The sequence below is a fragment of the Rhinoraja longicauda genome, chromosome 2, assembly GCF_053455715.1.
Source record: "Rhinoraja longicauda isolate Sanriku21f chromosome 2, sRhiLon1.1, whole genome shotgun sequence".
NCBI classification, from domain to species: Eukaryota; Metazoa; Chordata; class Chondrichthyes; order Rajiformes; family Arhynchobatidae; genus Rhinoraja; species Rhinoraja longicauda.
This window is the reverse complement of record NC_135954.1, coordinates 94997492-95005096: the sequence shown is the minus strand read 5'-3', so window position 1 is coordinate 95005096 and position 7605 is coordinate 94997492.

Here is a 7605-nt window from a genome sequence, read left to right as displayed (position 1 = left end):
CATGCTGGGATGATGAAACAAGGGATAGATGGCGGCACGGTAGCGCAGCGGTAGAGTTGCTGCTTTACAGCGAATGCAGCGCCGGAGACTCAGGTTCGATCCTGACTACGGGTGCTGCACTGTAAGGAGTTTGTACGTTCTCCCCGTGACCTGCGTGGGTTTTCTCCGAGATCTTCGGTTTCCTCCCACACTCCAAAGACGTACAGGTATGTAGGTTAATTGGCGGATAAATGTAAAAATTGTCCCTAGTGGGTGTAGGATAGTGTTAATGTACGGGGATCGCTGGGCGGCACGGACTTGGAGGGCCGAAAAGGCCTGTTTCCGGCTGTATATATATGATATGATATGATATGATATGTACAAGGTATACAATGAACCCAATGGCAGAACTCAGGACAAGAGAATGGTGGCACGATGGCGCAACGGTTGTGCTGCTACCTTACAGCGCTTGAGACCCAGGTTCGATCCTGACTACGAGAACTGTATGTATGGAGTTTATACTTTCTCCCTGCGACCGCGTGGGTTTCCTCCGGGTTCCTCCGGTTTCTCCCGCAGGTTTGTAGATAAAGTGGCTTCTGAAATTTTTTAATTTTAATGGGGGTAATTGTAACTGGGATAACAGAGAACTAGTGTATTGGTGATCGTTGGTCGACGTGGATTCGGTGGGCTGAAGGGCTTGTTTCCATGCTGCATCTCTAAAACCATAACTGAAAACTAAAGCTAAAGAATGGTTAGAATGAGGAATTTACTGTCACAGGGTTTAGGGTTGGCTAGCTTTATTATTGTCACGTACACCGAGGTCCAGTGAAAAACTTTGCTTTGTGCGTGCTATCCAAACTGATCAGATAATACTTTACATAAATACCACTATGTCAAAGTTGTGTATAATAGATAAAGCAAAGGGGAAGATACAGAGTGTAGAACAAAGTTCTCATCATTGTAGCACAACTGGTCTGTAGATGTCCACAAGATATAGTGGAGGGGAGAGTTGGTAAATATAAAGGAAAAGGAATTGGTGGGAGAAGAGTTAAAATGGAGCAGGAAAACCCAACCCAGTCGTGTTGGGCAAAATGATCTGTTAGAGTCAGGCAATATCGAGTTATACAGCATGGAAACAGATCATTCGGCCCAACTCATCCATGACAACCAAGATGCCCCATCTAAGCGAGTTCCATTTGCTCACATTTGGCCCACATCCCTCTCAAACTCCCTTATCCATGTACATGTCCAATTGTCTTTCAATGCCAATATTGTACCTGCCTTTATTACTTCCTCTGGCAACTCCTTCCATATATCCACCACCCTTGGTGTGAAAAGGTTGCCCCTCGGGTTCCTAATAAACCCTTACCCTTTCATCTTAAACCTACTGTATGCCTTGTAGTTCTTGATTCCCCTACCCAGGGAGAAAAACTGTGCATTTACCCTATCTATTCCTCACATGATTTTATATAAACTCTATAAGATAAGTTCATAGGTCATTGGAACAGAATTAGGTCATATGGCCCATCAAGACTACTCCACCATTCAATCATGGCTGATCTGTTTTTTCCCTCTCAACCCTATTCTCCCGCCTTCTCCAAATAACCATTGACACCCTTTTCTAATTAAGATCACCTCTCAGCCTCCTGCACGCCAAAGAATAAACCTAGCCTGCTAAAACTCTCCCAATAGCTCAGGCACTCACGTCCTGGCAACATCCTCGTAAATCTTCTTTGCACATTTACCAGTACAATGACATGTTTCCTATAGCAGGTTGTCCAAAACTGAACACAATACTCCAAATTGGCCTCACCAGAGTATTGTACAACTGCAGCATAATGTCCAAATTCTATACTCAATTCCCTGAGTGATGAAAGCCTTCTTCAGCACCCTATCCACCTTATGCCACTTTCGGGGTATTATGTACTTGTACTCCTAGAACCCTTTTTTCTTTGTTGCAGAATTCTGAGTTATGACAAAAGGTCATCAACCTGAAACATTAAATCTGTTTCAACCTCCATAAACGCTGCCTGATCTCCTTGTTGTTCTCATTTCCTTTAGATTTCATGTAATTTGCACTTTTCATAACACCAGTCTGATGAGACAGAAGGGAGATCAATAATGTGATTAAATGGTGCCAGAGCAACAATACTGCTCTCAGCGTCAACAAGACCCAGGAGCTGATTGTTGACAGCAGAAAAGGAAAGATAAGATCCAAGAACCTGTCTTCATCAACGTGACTGCAGTAGAGAGTCAACAGCTTCAGGTTATTGGATGTACATATCTCTGGAGAACTGTCCTGGGTGTAACACATACAGCAGATACATTCAATAAGAAAGCTCATCAACGTCTCTACTTCTGCAGAAGTTTGAGGAGATTTGCTCAAAATTCAGCAGGTGTACAGTAGAGACCATACCAACAAGTTATATCACGGCCTGATATGGTAACTCCTGTGACTTTAGACTCTAGACCTTGGACTTTAGAGACAAGCCCTCTGGCCCACTGAGTCCGCACCAACCAGCGATCACCCCATACATTAGCACTATCCTATACACTAGGGACAATTTACAATATTACTGAAGCCAATTAACCTACAAACTTGTATGTCTTTGGAGTGTGGGAGGAAAACGGAGCACCCAGAGAAAATCCACACAGTCACAGGAAGAATATACAAACTCCATACAGACAGTAAGTGTATTCAGGATCAAACCTGGGCCTCTGGCGCTGTAAGGCAGCAACTCTATCACTGCACCACTGTGCCGCCCAAATCTTGATTCAGCATCCAAAATCTCGATCTTGACTCAGTTCCATTTAACTTTCTCTTCACCATACCTCTTGGTACCCTAAACTAACCAACGTTTTATAATATGAAATAAGAACAGAAAGTGCTGGAAAAACTCAATAAGTCGCACAACATCAGTAGAAAGAGAAACAGTTAGCCAGAACTGATGAAGCGTCTATGACCTGAAACATTAAGTATTCTATTTGAGAGTGCCTTCTTCAGTCGTGGCATTGAGAATCAGAAAGTTATGTTGCAGCTTTGTAAAATGTTGGTTAGATTGAATCTGAAGTATTGTGTGCAGTTTTTGTTGCCCCATTGCTGGAAAGATAGTTTAGTTTAGTTTTAGTCTGTTTTAGTTTTAGGTTTAGTTTAGTTTAGTTTCGTTTATTATCGCTAGGTACAGTGAAAAGCTTTTTGTTGCATGTTATCCAGTCAGCGGAAAGACTATCCAATTACAATGGAGCCATCCACATTGTTCAGATACAGGATAAAGGGAATAACATATAGCGCAAGATAAAGTCCAATAAATCCGATTAAAGATAGTCTGCAGGTCTCCAACGAGGTAGATGGTAGCTCAGGACCGCTTTCTAGTTGTTGATAGAATGGTTCAGTTGCCTGATGACAGCTGGGAAGAAACTGTCCCTGAATCTGGTGGTGTGCATTATTACCCTTCCGTTCCCCCCACCTGATAGAAGGGAGAAGAGGGAGTGACTGGGGTGAGACTGGTCCTTGGTTATGCTGATGGCCTTGCTGAGGCAGAATAAAGTGTAGATGGAGTCAATGGTAGGGAGACACAAAGTGCTGGTGTAACTCAGCAGGTCAGGCAGCACCTCTGGAGAAAAAGGATGTGTGACAGGACAATACCCTTCTTCAGACAGAAGAAGGGAATGGAAGGGAAGGTTTCTCTGGAAGTTGAGGGAAATATATAAAATTCCTGATGGAAGCATATAAAATTATAAGAGGCATAGATGGGCTTGACAGTCAGAACTCAAGATGGAAATGTCAAATACTAGAGGGCATCGCTTTAGGGTGGTTGAGGGAAGGTTTAAAGGAGAATCGCAAGGCAAGGTGTTTGGCTAGAGTGTTGGATGGAATGTACTGCCAGGGATGGAGGGAGAGACAGCTACAAAAATAGTGGTGAAGTGGCTTTGAGAGAGGCACGTGGATATGCAGGGAATGGAGGGATATGGATCAAGTGCTGGCAGAGCAGATTAAATTGGCATCGTGTTTGGCACAGACATTGTGGGCCAAAGCTGTTCTGTACTATTCTATGTTCTGTGCTCATCACTTCACCGCTGTGTGATAAAACAACCCACTAGCCTTCATACAGTGCCTACGCACCAGTGTTTTGAAGTTTATTTACTGAAAACTTAAATTCTCTTGCTCTTGCACTCTTCCTCATTATCTTGCATGAAGAAAATATGTGGCGGTATCTTGTCTATTGAGTATATTTTTGTCCACATACTCTATGGGAATTCCCACCTGTCATGTGCAGAATGACTCACTTTGCTACAATCTAGGATCTTCATTGAGGGTCGCCACCTTGTCTTTACTTTAAACTTTAGACTTCAGAGATACAGCACGGATTGTAAATTGTCCCTAGTATATAGGACAGTGCTAGTGTACGGGGAACGCTGGTCAGCGCAGACTCATCTGTTTCTGTGCTGTTCCTCGGAACTAAGCTAAACTAAATCAGCCAAGGTCTGATTGAGTGGTGGAACAGTTATGCAAGAAGAATAGCCCATTCCTGTTTGAGCATTCCCAGAGAATTTCTGAGGTGGGACTTTCACTTGCATTGGCAGAGGGGGTGAGATTCACTGTTGTTGAATGTGCTGTGCCATCGCCGAGGGATCGCCAATGTCCTGAACAGATGGCACTGGCAATGAAACACAGCGAGTGATTCCTTGCATAATATCATGCCTGACGATGCAGACAAAAGCGAGACGCCAGCATAAAGAACATCAGCAATGCCTGAATGGCACTGCCAGAATTGAACTAAAGTTTTGTGCAGTTAAAATTTGGAAAATAGTGAAAGTCCAATCGTAAAAATAAAACTAAATGACAAATGCTGGAAATCTGGCAAATGGTTTTGGTTTAGAGAGGCAAAAGGGTCATCTTGGACATCGTGGGCCAAAGGGCCTGTTTTTCTGCTGCATAGCTCTATGACGAAAACAAAGCTAATAAATGAATATTGCTCATTGGTTTTTACTGTGGAGAAGATTGTGGAAGCTAAGGAATTGAGGTTTATGAGTTGTGAGGTATTAGGCAATGTATGAGATTGTTTATTCAGATTGTTCAGCTTATTATTGTCCCGTGTAATCAGGTCCAGTGGAAAGCTTTTTGTTGCCTGCTATCCAGTCAGCGAAAAAACTATACGTGATTACAACAATCATGGGACTGTTAGATTTCATGGATTGTGCAGCTGCCCCCTGAATCCATGCTGAATATGCTGATTTCATCAACTTTACCACTAACTTCCACCCTTCCCTCAAATTCACTTGGACTGTCTCTGACATCTCTCCCCTTTCTCAATCTCACTGCCTCCATCACAGGGGACAGTCTATCAATGGACGTATAATGTAAGTAAGAGGGTAATCTTATTGAAATATATCAGACCATTAGGGGGCATGCTAGGGTAGATGTCAAGTTACAGTATATCCATAAGATTAGAGGCAATGGATGGTGAATTCCTAAAATCAGTTCCGGCCCCTTTAAAAAGTTAAAAAATAGATTTTCAAATTTTTAGAATAGTTAATATTACAAAATGATCGCAATTTTTTTTATCATTAATTAGGTGGTCAGGCTCTTAGACATCTTCAGCAGTTTATAAGTCAACAATTCACAATCAAGAGAGTCAAGGGTGTTGAATTGTCATCTGTACTGACAACGGAACAATGTAATTCTTACTTGCAGCAGCATAATATGTCTGTAAATGCAATACACATAGATAATTACAAAAATTCAATGAATTAACATGTTAATGATTAATATGAAGGAAGAATACATGACCAGCCTCTAATCTTATGGGTGTTTGAGTTGCCAGACAATATTATTCCCACAATACTAATGCATAAAATCCAAAGTCCTTTGTGCAATCAAATGCAGTACATAGATGTTCATAGCAGGGGTTAGTGTTGTTTAGTGTTCAAGAGCTTGATGGTTGCTGGTCAAAAATAACGACTCTTAAACATAGAAGCAATAAAGTCTTATCTTCTTTCCTTCTTTTTTCTCCTGCGGTCGGGAGAGTCGAACCATGCACAGTCAGGGCGATTGAAGTTCCCGCATTGGGGCGGTTGAAGCTCCTGTGGTTAGAGCTCCCAAAGTCGGTCCCTAACCAGGGACCGCGAGCTCCACAATGTTAAAGTCTGCAGGCTCCCGCGGTTGGAGCTCCCAAAGTCGATCCCCGACAGGGATCACAAGCTCCACAATGGTAAGTACGCAGGCTCCTGCGGTTGGAGATCCCAAAGTCGGTCCCCAGCAAGAGGCCACCAGCTCCACCGTGCTAGGCTGCAGTGTGGATGGAGATACGATACGGAAAACATCGCATCTCCGTAGAGGAAAGAGATTTTTTTTAATTCCCCCACCCCCCCCCACATAATACAAAACTAAAAGTGCATCATTGGCGGCACCTGGTGGAATGAGCGCTTGGTCAATGTGGGTCTAGATGATATTGGCTGCCTTTTTGAGATAAATTCTCCAATATAGATCATGTTGTTGGTAGGAAGGTGGTGAACCTTCTGTACCGACCTGTGGTGGACCAGGCAATGTCTACCACTCTCTGTAATCTCCTTCATTCCTGGGCATTTGAGTTGCCAAACATGGCAACCAGTCAATGTGCTCTCTACCGTACACCTGTAGAAGTTCAAGAGAGTGTTCATAAACGTTCCGAATCTCCTCAATCAATCTTCCACAACAACAGCAAAGAATGATATGCATACCAGTGCCTTTATGTCTATAAAAACAGCACAGCCATAACTACCATTTAGTGTCCTGTATGTTAATTACTGAGGCCTCAGACGCTAATCTCAAGCTGTATTACCAACCTACTTATTTGCAAGCTTTCAAAAGCAAGAACACCATGGGCTTGGATTTTCCATGGCTGATTATATTTATTAACGTAATTTCCTGTCCACTGTTATTTTAATAGACTTTTTAAATCAATGATTGAATTAAGTGAGTGCAAATAATGTACCTGGAACAGCCCCCAGGGGGAATTAAGCTACTTGGTTCTGTCCAATAAATTGCTCTCTGGCCTTTTTAATGCTGCACTTGGTATAAATGCTGTAATAAGCCACACTGATTGGAACTTCCTGTCAGCAAGTTAAACTAAATTGTTTCCAGCTGCTTGCAGTATCTCTTTGTTGTTTTGACCTCGTCTGATGTACAGACTGGTTAGCACGCAACAAAGTTTTTCACTGTACCTTGGTGCACGTGACAATAAACTAAACTCAACTAAACTAGATTTTTTTTAAACCATACTTGGAAAAGAAAAGCTATGTCAGCAATACGATTGAATGCAGAAGCCCTCATTATTGTGGAATTATTGTACTGGAGCACAATAGGGTGGCACGGTGGCACAGCGATAGAGTTGCTGCCTTCAAGCGCCAGAGACCCGGGTTCAATCCTGACCATGGGTGCTTGTCTGTACAGAGTTTGTACGTTCTCCTGGTGATTGTGTGAGTTTTCTCCGGGTGCTCCGGTTTCCTCCCACATCCCAAAGACGTGTAGGTTTGTAGGTTAATCGGCTTCGGTAAAATTGTAAATTGTTCCTAGTGTGTAGGTTAGTGCTGGTGTACGAGGTGATTGCTGGTCGGCGTGGACTCGGTGGGCCATAGGGCCTGCTT